This window comes from Cervus elaphus, chromosome 31, assembly GCF_910594005.1.
Source record: "Cervus elaphus chromosome 31, mCerEla1.1, whole genome shotgun sequence".
In the NCBI taxonomy this organism is placed as follows: Eukaryota; Metazoa; Chordata; class Mammalia; order Artiodactyla; family Cervidae; genus Cervus; species Cervus elaphus.
In genome coordinates, this window is record NC_057845.1 from 21383123 (window position 1) to 21398176 (window position 15054).

Sequence of the window (15054 nt, forward strand, 5' to 3'; positions counted from 1 at the left end):
TTAAAGAAAAGAGTAATAAATTAAGAGCATAAGGTAAGTTGGGGATCAGATAAAAGTGTGTTCAAAAAGTGATATCTCTTAAACATCATTCTTTGCATATCATAATATATCTTAACAAAACCTTAGTTTACTGAGCTCACTCTTGCTTTCTCTTTTCCAGAATCCAGATATAGACTGAAAAAACTTTTCTGTAGGTCTTCATATTTGTTGCTAATGGCTATTATCCTCCTTAAAGTATTATATGAAATTTCCAATGAACATGGGAGAGTAAGGGTTACAGTGCTCATTTATTTCCTTGTAGCTTATAGATACCTGCAATTCACTCACTATTGAGCAAGTATTTGCAGGGTACCTATGCAAAGGTAGCAAATTGCTTACCTAAAGGCATGCTATGATTCCTTTACATGGTTTTCTTTTTTTTCCCCAATGCTTGAAATTGAGCCCATATTTAGAAACTGTGAGATTTCACATAGAAATTTCAACATTCAATTCCTTTTACCTTTAGAACTTATGGCTACTGGAACATACAGTTAGACAGAAAATGTGACTGATTGGAATGAGTAGACACAGCCCCTGTATGTTGGGCATGTGATCATCTTTTCCTCAGTCCACACCACTCCCAACTGTACAGTATTGGCCTGTTACACCCGCTTTGGCTATACTCATGGGTTCCAAAATTACCTGCACTTGTAACCCTAGCCAAACATTAGATAACAATAAATGGGAGAGCTTTGAGAACAAAGCGGCACAAAAGCATATATCTGAAATATTAAGGTTCAAGTTCTGGTCAAGCAAAGGTCAGCAATAAGCTCAAAAATTTATTTAGAAGACTGAGCAAGATTCTTTCCTCCTTCCCGATTTGTCCAATAAGAGGCTTGTAAAATCAGAGTTTGGGGCTAGTGACTTCTGCAAGTCAGATGAGGAGAAAAACTATTATGCAGTAGGCATTACTTTCAGTTTCAAAAGAGATCTTATACCCACTAATTTTTCATTTTTCTGTTAAAAATAATTTAGTACATATGTTCAAGATATTTTAAATCAATACTACCATTGAATTCAGACTAATGTGAAACCAGAGATTCTTTTAGACACAATTCAAGCCATTAATAAGTCTACCTCTGCTGGTTGAGATAATGTCAAAGATTCATTTAAACAGCACGAGTAGCAACTTGCATTATATACAAGTACTAACAATACTCTGTTTCTTCTAACAGAATTCACGCAAAGAATTGCTTCTTTTATATGTAATTTCTACTTTGCAAATAACTATCCATACTTTTAACCCCCAGAGACAACTTTGTTACTGTCTTATCAATAAAAATAATGTGTTACATGTGTATAATACTTTAAGGCTGCCAAAGTGTTTTTAGATCCATATGAGGTGATGTATAAATAATTTCAGTATCATATTTTTTAGAAATTTATAAATAATTTTCTGAAACAACGATATCTGATTTTAAGCATGAATGCAACTAAGAATCATTAAAATTCAATTTAAAAGAACTTTTACTGTATATCAAAAATCATGTGTTTATATATTTTGTATCTCATTCATCAGAAGAATTATTAACAATTACTACTGTGCTACTCCAAAGATAATAGGTAAGTAGTGGTACTTTATAACCATTTGGTAAGACTAAATATTTCTACCTGATTTCTCTCCCTTGTCACACTTCAATCCAATCTAGCTGACTGCCATTTATTCAGCACCTACTAAGTTCAAATAGGAGTAACACACAATCATTGCCCTCTAAGGGTTAACATCCTGCAGGGAAAAAAATTAAATACAAGATGAAATTTTATATGTGAAATAACATGTATGATGAGATCTATTTTTCCCAAAGCTTTATGAAGATGTAAAATGACTGATAAAAATGAGGATGAAGGGAAACATCTCTTTGAAAGCTATGAAAAGTGTCATCTGGGGTGAATCTTGAAAAAAAAAATCAGAATGTTACTCTTACATACCTAGAACACAGTTGCATAAACATCTACATTATGAGCTCTTCTTTCCCCTGACCGTTTATGTGCACATACCTAATACTTTTTATGACTCTTTACTGTAACATTTTTTCTTTACTCCTTAATTTCCTAATTCAAAGTACAAGTGAGAATCATTCTTTTGTATGCCTGCCAAAAATGTAATTATGGAAGGCCTGCTTTCATTCTATTTTAAAGTTCTATTTAAGAAAAGATTTAAAAGGCCTATTAAATAAATCATGGTACATCAAAAAAAATTGTCTAATATGCAGCCATTAGAAAGGATGAAATAGATAACATATATTGACTTAGAAGAATCTTCATAATTAAAATGTTAAAAAAAAACACAGACTCATGCATATGGTGTGAAAGCATCGTGTGCACAGATTGATATTGATATTTGTGCATATAAAGAAGGAACCTTTAAAGAAAAACACCAAAACTTTAGCAGTAGCTAACTTTGAGGGAAACATATTTTTCTATTTAGTATAATTCTCTATATGAAATACTTCAAACAACAAAAGTATTGATATTGAAAGAAATACTAAGCATACACCATCTAATTTTTTCCCATTCTAAGATTGGAAAAAACACAGGTGTTATTTAAGTCAGTAACGTAATTCAATAATTCTTCAAGAATGAAAAATTTAACTCAAGGCAAATTTCAGAGAAGTTGAAATATCAGAAACTACATGAAAATACAAATTCAAATTCTTAAATCAAATTCCACTGAAGAATGATAATTTTAAAAACTATGTTTATAGTAAGGCAGATTTCTAATTTTATTAGAATTAAGGCTAAATTTTTTTCTGTCAGTAATCAGCAAGTCTTATTATTTTCTGTCAAAATGCCAAAAATATTGATGATAATCTCCTAGAGATAAAAGACAACACATGAAAAACACATAAATCCGGTTTATCATTTTTTGGTGCTTTAAAAAACTGGAAATAAATTATTTTTTTCATAGTAGATGACATATAAAGATTAAGTAGAATTCATAAAATCTCGGCTGTTCATTAGAAAGTGATACAATGACCCACCACAAAGGCAATTACAGATTAGAACTGGAATGTAGTAGCTAGGAAAATAAAGGATTTCCCGACCTTCTACAACAGCAATATATCACAGTTGGTCACTTCCAGAGCTACACAAGGTATTCTTGTCCATCTGTGAGGTCCACTTGTATCACTCAGCCAGAACACTCAAAATCAGTACAGGTGAGGAAACTTAGTAATTTAGAGGTACCATGATTTGCCAAATACAAACCTCACGAGCAGTGAGCAAATGCTAGTGTACCAAACACACATCAAGCACAAATCATCAGCTCAGGTAAAATAAATGCAACCTGCCTTGCGTGCCATCTTTATGATTCCTAGCTCACTGTCGTTTTTATGTTATTATCATTTTGCTTTTGCCATATGTTTTTAATCTGTACCATTCTGCCTCTTTCAGGCATTGAGCAGTTTGTCTTGAATTAGAAAATAGGTGCTAGAATGTGGAAGTGGGAGGTTGACCTACATCTGAACAATTTGCATATGATTCACCACAATTAAACAATTTGGTTTGAAATAGCTGCAATTAAGCTATTATCAGAGAAGTATCTACTAGAGTAGAAATTCTAAATTTATCCTCACATACATTCTAGCCAAGAAAAGGGACACATTTTTTGGCACTCATTAAGAAAAGCTAATACAGAATTAAATTCTTCCAAATTAAAATTTATTTTGATAAATCACTGATAGCTAATTATACTTACGGCAACTTTGGTTGTTTCTTTAAAAATGATAATTTTAAAATAAGAAGAAAACTATGAAATTATGGTAGGTTAGAGAATCTTAGTTTCTAACAATATATTGCATACGTTAATATACAAAAGTGTGTGTGTGCCCAGTCGAGTTCGACTCTTTGGAGCCCAATGGACTGTAGCTTGCTAGGCTTCTCTGTCCATGGAATTTTCCAGGCAAGAATATGGGAGTAGGTTGCCATTTCCTCCTCCAGGGAATCTTCCAGACCCAGGGATTGAACCCACATCTCCTGCATCTCCTGCATTGGCAGGCGGATTCTTTACCACTGGGCCACCTTGGAAGCCCATACATAAGTGTATATATTACAAAATTATCTTCTTGATATATGGAAGTCATACATGGTAATGTCAAGCTACGCTAAATTTATGAAGGTAATACAAAATGTAAAATAATGAATAAATTCTGCCCACAGGGGGGGAAAAAAACTCTAAATAATATACTAAACTGTAGTAATATGTAATAGTAAGGGGTTTCCAGGTGGCTTGGACAGTAAAGAATCAACCTACATGAAGGAGACCTGAATTTAATACCTGGGTCTGGAAAATCCCTTACAAAGTTTATGACTACCCATTTTTATTTTTGCCTGGAGAATTCTTGCCAAGGACAGAGGAGTCTGGCAGGCTATAGTTCATGGGATCACAAAGAGTCAGACATGACTGAGTGACTAATATCTTCACTTTAACTTCACAGTATGTAATAATATGAAAGAAAAATTCAAACTGACAATTAAACACTATGCATCAGATGATTTCAAGTTGACAGGTAAGTAGAGATAACACATTTTTCAGATTTTCCAAATAAGCAACATTAATTATGTCTATATCTAAAAAGAGGTGTAAAGTATTAACGCATAGCTAAAACAAAAGCATTCTATTTGCCATAGAATACAAATATATTCTATAACCAGAAATAAGGGTTCTTATCCTACCTTTAGAGGCACATAAGAGGCTCTCTGATTAATCTTCAAGGATATCCTAAAAAGTAAATAGAAAATGGATGACATAGAGAGCAACAAAATAGGAGGATTGTTTTAGCGTTATTATTAACTCTGAGTGTTAGTGGTCTATTTGCTGGGGGTCTATTTACTGCGTCAAGGAATTGCTTTTTCCATCCACAAATGAGTCTGGCAGCACTGAAGGGCACATAAGCATTACAATAAAATATGTGTTGATTGACATTTTTGCTATCTGTTGGGTATGGACATAGTGATTAAGACTCTTCTTATTTACAACTATTAGCCAATTTAGCAATTTTACTGTTGATGGTAAAGGTAAAAAGGAAAAAATAATCATGCCATATTACCAAAAAAAAAAAAAAAAAAACCCTATAAAATTGCAAACACTTCTAGATTTAATAACATCTTTTTATATCATTAGGTGTCACACTGAGTGAAGTAAGTCAGAGAAGACGAAATATCATATGACATCCCTTACATGTGGAATCTAAAAAGAAATGATACAAATGAACTTACTTAGAAAACAAAAAGAGACTCACAGACTTAGAAAATGAACTCATGGCTGCTAGGGGAAGGGTAAGTTATAGACTTTGGGAAGATCATGTACGCACTGCTATATTTAAAATGGATAACCAACAAAAACTTATTGTATAGCACATGGAACTCTGCTCAATGTTATGTGCCAGCCTGGACGGGAGTGGGGATATGGGGGAGAATGGATACATGTATATGTATGGCTGAGTCCCTTCACTGTTCGCCTGAAACTATCACAGCATTGCTAATTGCCATACCGTAATAGAAAATGTTTTTGGTGTTAAAAAATAAAAATTAAATAAAAAAATACAGGTTCTAACTTGTAGTCCATTTTGTGGATACGATCACAAGATTTCAACCTGGAGTGAGATCAAGTCCCATGTTCCAGAGTTTTAAGAGAGATATTACCTGGGATAGGGAATTACTGTAAGGAAATTCTAGTGCTCTTCTTTAGAAAAGAATTGATGTTAGAACTAGGAGGTAACTTAAAAATCAACTGGTCCAACACCCTCACTTTACAAAATAAAGCAGTAGCCCATAGCTAGTTTATGGCAGAACTAGGGGCAGAATATCCATCTCCCAGCCTCATACCAACAGCATTAAGTTCCTTAACGCTTCATAACTCCCAAGATTAGAAAGGAGTAGAGAAGAGTGGAATTCTGTATTTTGCTTTGGAAAAGTTCCATCTTCCTGGTGAAGCTTCATACTCCTAACTGCATAAATGACCTATTGAATCAATATTTATTTTATCTACATCATTCAAAACTCCTTTCCTTGGTAAAGAGAGATATAGTCCTCCCTTGGTATCTGAAAGGGATTGGTCCTAGGACCTTCTCTTTCCCAAGGATACCCAAATCCCTGGATGCTCAAGTTCCTTTATAAAATAGCACAGCATTTGCATGTAACCTATGCAAACCCTCCTATATACTTTAAATTTTTTTCTTCCTCTTTTGAGATATAATTGACATATAGCACTATATAAGTTTAACGTATACAGCATAATTATTTGATTTACACGCTTCACCATTTACACAATATATTTAGTGAACAGCCATCATTTCATATAGATAAAAAAATAAGTAGAAAAAAATTTTTCCTTGTGATGAGAACTCTTAGGATCACTCTTTTAACAACTCTCATATCTAACCTACAACAATGTTAATTATACTTGTCATGTGCATTACACGCCCAGTACTTATTTATCTTATTGTCATGTACATTACATCCAAAGTACTTATTTATCTTATAACTGGAAGTTTGACCTTTTGACTGCCTTCATCTAATACACCCTCCCTATAGCTGTACCTCTGGTAACCACAAATATGATCTCTTTTTCTGTGAGTTTGCTTATTTGCTTTGAAGTATAATTGACCTGCAACACTATGCTCTTGGTACACAACAAAGTGATTTGATATTTCTTTCCATTTCAAAATGATCATCATGATAATTCTCATTATTGTCTGTCACCCTACAAAGATACTACATAATTATTGACTATATTTCCCACTGCAGATGGTGACTATTATTCCCACTGCAGCCGTGAGATTAAAAGAGGTTTGCTCTTGGAAGAAAAGCTTTGACAAACCTAGACAGCGTATTGAAAAGAAGAGACATTACTTTGCAGACAAATTTCCATGTAGTCAAAGAACTACTGGTTCTTCCAGTGGTCACGTGTGGATGTGCGAGCTGGACCATAAAGAAGGCTGAGTGCCGAAGAACTGAGGCTTTTGAACTGTGGTGCTTGAGAAGACTCTTGAGAGTCCCTTGGACTGCAAGGAGATCAAACCAGCCCATCCTAAAGGAGATCAGTCCTTAATATTCATTGGAAAGACTGATGCTGAAGCTGAAACTCCAAGTTTGACCACCTGATGTGAAGAACTGACTCATTTGATTGAAGGCGGGAGGAGAAACGGGGTGACAGAGGATGAGATGGTTGGATGGCATCACTGGCTCAATGGACGTGAGTTTGAGCAAGGTATGGGAGACAGTGAAGGACAGGGAAGACTGGGTGTGCTGCAGTCCACGGGGTCAGAAAGCACTGGACACAACTTAGCAACTAAACAACAACAACAGTATTTCCCACACTCTCCATTTTATACGTCTGATTCATTTATTTTGTATCTGGAAGTCTGTATATTTTATTAATCTCCCTCTTCTATTTCTCTCCTTCCATACACTTTAAATCATCTCTAGAGCAGTAAAATACCTTATACAATGTAAATGCTATGTAAAGAGTTATCTAAATAGAAAATTCAGGTTTGCATTGTGAAACTTTCTAGAATACATTTTTAATACTTTCCAAACAGCGGTAGGTTGAGTCTGTGGATGCAGAATCCCTGGATATGGAGGGCCAATTAAACTAAAGAGTTAAATGACAGGATTCTAGTCATAAACTTCTTATAATCAGTGACAAAAGTCGTGGGGCGGGGGGGGAAACAAGGGAAAAAGAAAGAGCTACAAAACTGGCAAAAACTGTCATGAACACTATAAGCAGGGTATGAGAGAACCAACACAGTTCAATTCAGTTCAGTTCAGTTGCTCAGTCGTGTCCGAATCTTTGCGACCCCATGAACTGCAGCATGCCAGGCCTCCCTGTCTATCACCAACTCCTGGAGTTTACTCAAACCCATGTCCATTGAGTCAGTGATGCCATCCAACCATCTCATCCTCTGTTGTCCCCTTCTCCTCCTGCCCTCAATCTTTCCCAGCATCAGGGTCTTTTCAAATGAGTCAGCTCTTTGCATCAGGTGGCCAAAGTATTGGAGTTTCAGCTTCAACATCAGTCCTTCCAATGAACATCCAGGACTGATCTCCTTTAGGATGGACTGGTTGGATCTCCTTGCAGTCCACTGGACTCTCAAGAGTCTTCTCCAATACCACAGTTCAAAAGCACCAATTCTTCTGCATTCAGCTTTCTTCATAGTCCAACTCTCACATCCATACATGACCATTGGAAAAACCATAGCCTTGACTAGATGGACCTTTGTGGACAAAGTAATGTCTCTGCTTTTTAATATGCTGTCTAGGTTGGTCATAACTTTCCTTCCAAGGAGTAAGCGTCTTTTAATTTCATGGCTGCAATCACCATCTGCAGTGATTTTGGAGCGCAGAAAAATAAAGTCAGCCACTGTTTCCACTGTTTCCCCATCTATTTGCCATGAAGTGATGGGACCGGATGCCATGATCTTAGTTTTCTGAATGTTTAGCTTTAAGCCAATAGAGTGAAAAACTCTCCTCTTTCACTTTCATCAAGAGGCTCTTTAGTTCTTCACTTTCTGCCATAAGGGTGGTGTCATCTGCATATCTGAGGTTATTGATATTTCTCCCGGCAATCTTGATTCCAGCTTGTGCTTCATCCAGTCCAGCGTTTCTCATGATGTACTCTTCATATAAGTTAAATAACCAGGGTGACAATATACAGCCTTGACGTACTCCTTTTCCTATTTGGAACCAGTCTGTTGTTCCATGTCCAGTTCTAACTGTTGCTTCCTGACCTGCATACAGGTTCCTCAAGGGGCAGATCAGGTGGTCTGGTATTCCCATCTGTTTAAGAATTTTCCACAGTTTATCGTGTAGCACTTCACATAAAATCTTTTTACTAGGCAGTCTTCAAGGGAAGTCTAACAGTGCTCTTTAAAAAATGGTTCCCCTCTCTAAACTGATTTGTATAACTATAGGCAGTAATGAAATCATCTGCTATCCAACTAAACTTCATTAAAAATACATATTTATTATATGGACAGTCATTTGTGATTCTTAATAAAATGCAATTTTTGTAACAATAACAATGGCTTATTAAACCATTTCCTATGCATGCCTTTGTAAGATGGACAGTAACCCCTGGCCCCCAGTTTGTGTTGCTGTTAACAGTAACCGCTACATTTTCAGAAAATGCAATAACAGAGTCAACATTACAAAAGAATAGAATCCACCCCTGTACTAACAAGATCTAGAATTTTGAGAGACTGAAGTTGAGCATGCAGCAATGTCACCCCTGTGGGGATGTTTTCTTGTTCTGTAAACTCAGGTACAGCCTGTGTTTGCCCTGCTGGAAGCTCACAGTATCACAGTAAGATGTCATTCTGCTTGCTGGACAAACTCAATGATTAATTCATGTTTCCACTGCAGAATGTCAAAGGATGAGAGTCACAGTTTAAAAGTTACATCAGATATCAAAAAGACATGGAATAAAAAAGTGTTTCCAAATGTGAAATTTAAACATTTGGAGTGTAGCTAGTCAAAGTACTAGTGTCTCTAAGAAGATAAAGCATTATTTAGTAATAAGAGATATTTGTTGGATTTTATTGCTACAATTTTTCAATTATACTTAAATCATGAGGAAAGAATTCTGAAAAATAAAAATTGTTTCTGTGAGCCAAAGTTTAAGCAACTTAACCCAACCATATTTAAGAGAAATAAAGTCCTGGAATGAATTACAAGGAAATACATTCTTTGAAATTTTGGTAAGTAATAAAGTAAAAATGTTTCTACGTTTTTCTATTTAGAGGTCAGCTCTCTTACAAATATATAAATATAAACATATACATAGTATTGTGGGGGAACACATTTACATTGTACACAAACAAGTATGGTTAAACACTGAAATATATATTTTAATCCATTATGTATTTTATGTTCTCAAATATCTTTGGCTAGAGACTAGGGTTTTGGCTTTATAAACAACTCTAATATCAGGGTTATAATAAATAAACATGTCTATGCATCTCAAAGTGACATACACAGTATAAATCATTGTCACTTTAGGGTAAGATTACCAGAGATACAAGATTAGTGTGAGATACAAGATTTTGTAGACAGTTGGAGAAGGAAGAAGTGAATGTCAAATTATGATTTTTAATATGAAATTAATTAGAAGCTCTCTTATTTTCTGCTTTCCTCTTCCACTGAGGAGACTACTGTTTATTAAAGATGCCACCAAAAAACAAAAGATATCCTGTTTAGAAAAATGCAGTATAAACAATCAAAAGAGTTTAAAATGTTGTATAAATCTAACTGTGCTTTCGGGCTTCCCAGGTGGCTCAGGGGTAAAGAATCCACTTGCCAATGCAAGAGACACAAGAGACTTGGGTCCAATCCCTGGGTCAGACAGGTCCCCTGGAGTAGGAAACGGCAATCTGCTACAGTATTCTTGCTTGGGATATTCCACACAGAAGAACTTGGTGGTCTACAGCCCCTGGGGTCACAAAGAGTCAGATAGAGCTGAGTGACTGAGAACGCACACACAACTATGTTTTCATTCCTAAAGTCTTTCGTTCTTTCATCAGAATAAGAGGACTCAACAGTGTATATTCCACAGAGAAAGTTGCTTAATGCATTTAAGAAAAGCAGAATTAGACTGTAGCATTTCAGTCTCAGCACACAGAACAACCAACTATATGTCTTCATGTTACATCTCTAACATAAAATATGCATGCTTTATCCTCGACCCAGGGATTGAACCTGGGTCTCCTGCATTGCAGGCAGATTCTTTAACATCTGAGCAACCAGGGAAGCCCATAGAGAATTATATTTCAAATATTTATTAAAATATAATTTGAATTTATGGTTAACAGGGGGGAATGGTGGGGGTTGGTAGGGTGTTTGGAATTGAAACATACAAGCTGTTATATTTAAAATGGATAACCAAGGACCCACTATATAGCACAGGGAACTCTGTTCAGTATTCTGTAACAAGTTATTGGAAAAAGAATTTAAAAGGGGTAAAAAGTGAAAGTGTTAGTTGCTCAGTCATTTCTGACTTTTTGCAACCCCTTGGACTGTAGCTCACCAGGCTCCTCTGTCCATATTTTCCAGTCAAGGATACTAGAGTGGTTTGCCATTTCCTTCTCCAGGGTATCTTCCAGACCCAGGGATTGAACCTAGGTCTCCCCTATTGCCGGCAGATTCTTTACCTTCTGAGCCACCAAGGAAGCCCCCTGAAAAGGGGTAGATACATGTATATATATGGCTGAGTCACTTTGTTGTATAGCTGAAACTAACACAGCATTGTTAATCAACTATACTCCAAAATAAAACAAGAAGTTTAAACAATTTAAAAAAATTGAATTTAGATGTTTTGTATTACCTGTGGACCAACTGGGTTAAAACCTTTTTGATGTCTAGATAAGTTTCTTATTTTACATATAAATGCTGCTGCTGCTGCTGCTAAGTTGCTTCAGTTGTGTCCGACCCTGTGCGACCCCATAGACGGTAGCCCACCAGGGTCCCCTGTCCCTGGGATTCTCCAGGCAAGAAAACTGGAGTGGGTTGCCATTTCCTTCTCCAATGCATGAAAGTGAAAAAGTGAGAGTGAAGTCACTCGGTCGTGTCTGACTCTGAGTGACCCCATGGACTGCAGCCTACCAGGCTCCTCCATCCATGGGATTTTCCAGGCAAGAGTATACATATAAATAGATGCATACAAATGTATACTATAATATTTAAAGTAAAGCCTAATTTTATTATCACAGCATATGTTTTCCATTGATTTCCACTACGCTGAGTACTGCCATTTTAAGAATAGTGGGCAAGAAAACTTTCACATTTTTAGCTTTGAGGTTCACGTCTAGCTTCTCTTCATATTACATGATGTCTCCTGGTACTGTATTTTTACTTGAAAACCAATATCCTTCTATGTGGATCAACACAGAAGAATAAGATTAAAAAATAAAGTTCCATTTAAAAATAGTAAATTTCTGACTTTATTAATAAACTATAAATTTTTCAGTTCAGTTCGGTTCAGTCACTCAGTCATGTCTGACTCTTTGCAACCCCATCAACTGCAGCACACCAGGCCTCCCTGTCCATCACCAACTCCTGGAGTTTACTCAAACTCACGTCCACTGAGTCGGTGATGCCATCCAAACATCTCATCCTCTGTTGTCCCCTTCTCCTCCTGCCTTCAATCTTTCCCAGCATCAAAGTCTTTTCCAATGAGTCAGCTCTTCGCGTCAGGTGGCCAAAGTATTGGAGTTTCAGCTTCAGCATCAGTCCTTCCAATGAACACCCAGGACTGATCTCCTTTAGGATGGACTGGTTGGATCTCCTTGCAGTCCACTGGACTCTCAAGAGTCTTCTCCAACACCACAGTTCAAAAGCACCAGTTCTTCAGAGCTCAGCTTTCTTTATAGCCCAACTCTCATATCCATATGTGACTACTAGAAAAACCATAGCCTTGACTAGAAGGACATTTGTTGACAAAGTAATGTCTCTGCTTCTTAATATGCTGTCTAGGTTGGTCAAAACTTTCCTTCCAAGGAGTAAGCGTCTTTTAATTTCATGACTGCAATCACCATCTGCAGTGGTTTTGGTGCCCCCCCACCCCCAAAAGGTAAAGTCAGCCACTGTTTCCCCATCTATTTGCCATGAAGTGATGGGACCGGACGCCATGATCTTGGTTTTCTGAATGTTGAGCTTTAAGCCAACTTTTTCACTGTCCTCTTCCACTTTCATCAAGAGGCTCTTTAGTTCTTCTCCACTTTTTTCCATAAGGGTGGTGTCATCTGCATATCTGAGGTTATTGATATTCTCCTGGGAATCTTGATTCCAGCTTGTACTTCCTGCAGCCCAGTGTTTCTCATGATGTACTCTGCATATAAGTTAAATAAGCAGGGTGACAATATACAGCCTTGACATACTCCTTTCCCTATTTGGAACCAGTCTGTTGTTCCATGTCCAGTTCTCACTGTTGCTTCCTGATGGGCATTCAGATTTCTCAAGAGGCAGGACAGGTGGTCTGGTTTTCCCATCTCTTGAAGAATTTTCCACAGTTTATTGTGATCCACACAGTCAAAGGCTTTGGCATAGTCAGTAAAGCAGAAATAGATGGTTTTTTTTTTTTTTGGAACTCTCTTGCTTTTCCGATAATCCAGCAGATGTTGGCAATTTGATCTCTGGTTCCTCTGCCTTTTCCAAAACCAGCTTGAACATCTGGAAGTTCACAGTTCACATATTGCTAAAGCCTGGCTTGGAGAATTTTGACCATTACTTTATAGTGTGTGAGATGAATGCAATTGTGCGGTAGTTTGAGCATTCTTTGGCATTACCTTTTTTGGGGATTGGAATGAAAACTGGCCTCTTCCAGCCCTGTGGCCACTGCTGAGTTTTCAAAATCTGCTGACATATTGAGTGCAGCACTTCCACAGCATCAATTTTTAGGATTTGAAATAGCTCAACAGGAACTCCGTCACCTCCACTAGCTTTGTTCGTAGTGATGCTTCCTAAGCCTCACTTGACTTCACATTTCAGGATGTCTGGCTCTTGTTAAGTGACCACACCATTGTGATTTTCTGGGTCGTGAATATCTCTTTTGTGTAGTTCTTCTGTGTATTCTTGCCACCTCTTCTTAATATCTTCTGCTTCTGTTAGGTCCATACCATTTCTGTCCTTCATTGTGCCCATCTTTGCCTGAAATGTTTCCTTGGTATCTCTAATTCCCTTGAAGAGATCTAGTCTTTCCCATTCTATTGTTTTCCTCTATTTCTTTGTATTGATCACTGAGGAAGGCTTTCTTATATCTCCTGGCTATTCTTTGGAACTCTGCATTCAAATGGGCATATCTTTCCTTTTCTTTTTTGCTTTTCACTTCTCTTTTTTTCACAGCTACTTGTAAGGCCTCCTCAGACAGCCATTTTGCTTTTTTGCATTTGTTTTTCTTGGAGATGGTCTTAATCCCCGTTTCCTGTACAATGTCATGATCCTCTGTCCATAGTTCATCTGGTACTCTTCTATTAAATCTAGTCCCTTAAATCTATTTCTCACTTCCACTGTATAATCCTAAGGGATTAAATTTAGGTCATACCTGAATAGTCTAGTAGTTTTCCCTGCTTTCTTCAATTTAAGTCTGAATTTGGCAATAAGGAGTTCATGATCTGAGCCACAGTCATCTCCCGATCTTGTTTTTGCTGACTGTATAGAGCTTCCCCACCTTTGGCTGCAAAGAATATAATCAATCTGATTTCAGTGTTGGCCATCTGGTGATGTCCATGTGTAGTCTTCTCTTGTATTGTTGGAAGAGGGTGTTTGCTATGACCAGTGCGTTCTCTTGGCAGAACTCTATTAGCCTTTGCCCTGCTTCTTTCTGTACTCCAAGGCCAAATTTGCTTGTTAATTCCAGGTGTTTCTTGATTTCCTACTTTTTCAATCCAGTCCCCTATAATGGAAAAGACATCTTTTTTGGGTGTTAGTTCAAAAGGTCTTGTAGGTCTTCATAGAACCATTCAACTTCAGCTTCTTCAGCATTACTGGTCAGGGCATTGACTTGGATTACTGTGATATTGAATGGTTTGCCTTGGAAATGAACAGAGATCATTCTGCTGTTTTTGAGATTGCATCCAGGTACTGCATTTTGGACTCTTTTGTTGACTATGATGGCTACTCAATTTCTTCTAACGGATTCCTGCCCACAGTAGTAGATATAATGGTCTTCTGAGTTAAATTCACCCATTCCAGTCCATTTTAGTTCATTGATTCCTAGAATGTTGACGTTGACTCTTGCCATCTCCTGTTGACCACTTCCAATTTGCCTTGATTCATAGACCTAACATTCCAGGTTCCTATACAATATTGTTTCTTACAGCATCAGATCTTGCTTCCATCATCAGTCGCATCCACACCTGGGTGTTGTTTTTGCTTTGGCTCCATCCCTTCATTCTTTCTGAAGTTATTTCTCCACTGATCTCCAGTAGCATACTAGGCACCTACTGACCTGGGGAGATCATCTTTTAGTGTCCTATCTTTTTGCCTTTTCATACTGTGATTTTTTTTCATGAGAAATACATT

General features: G+C 36.9%; 1 protein-coding gene across 9 annotated transcripts in view; it reads right to left on the reverse strand.

The window, feature by feature from the left end:
- LOC122687327 overlaps positions 1–15054 on the reverse strand; it is a 716827-nt gene that overhangs the window by 184054 nt on the left and 517719 nt on the right. For 8 of the 9 annotated variants that reach the window (XR_006339106.1, XR_006339104.1, XR_006339103.1 and 5 more), the window contains one exon: positions 4714–4759. The gene's annotated coding sequence lies outside the window, so the exon portion shown is untranslated. Of the gene's footprint in view, positions 1–4712; positions 4760–15054 lie in introns of those variants that run through there. The other variant, XM_043892695.1, reaches the window with a different exon arrangement.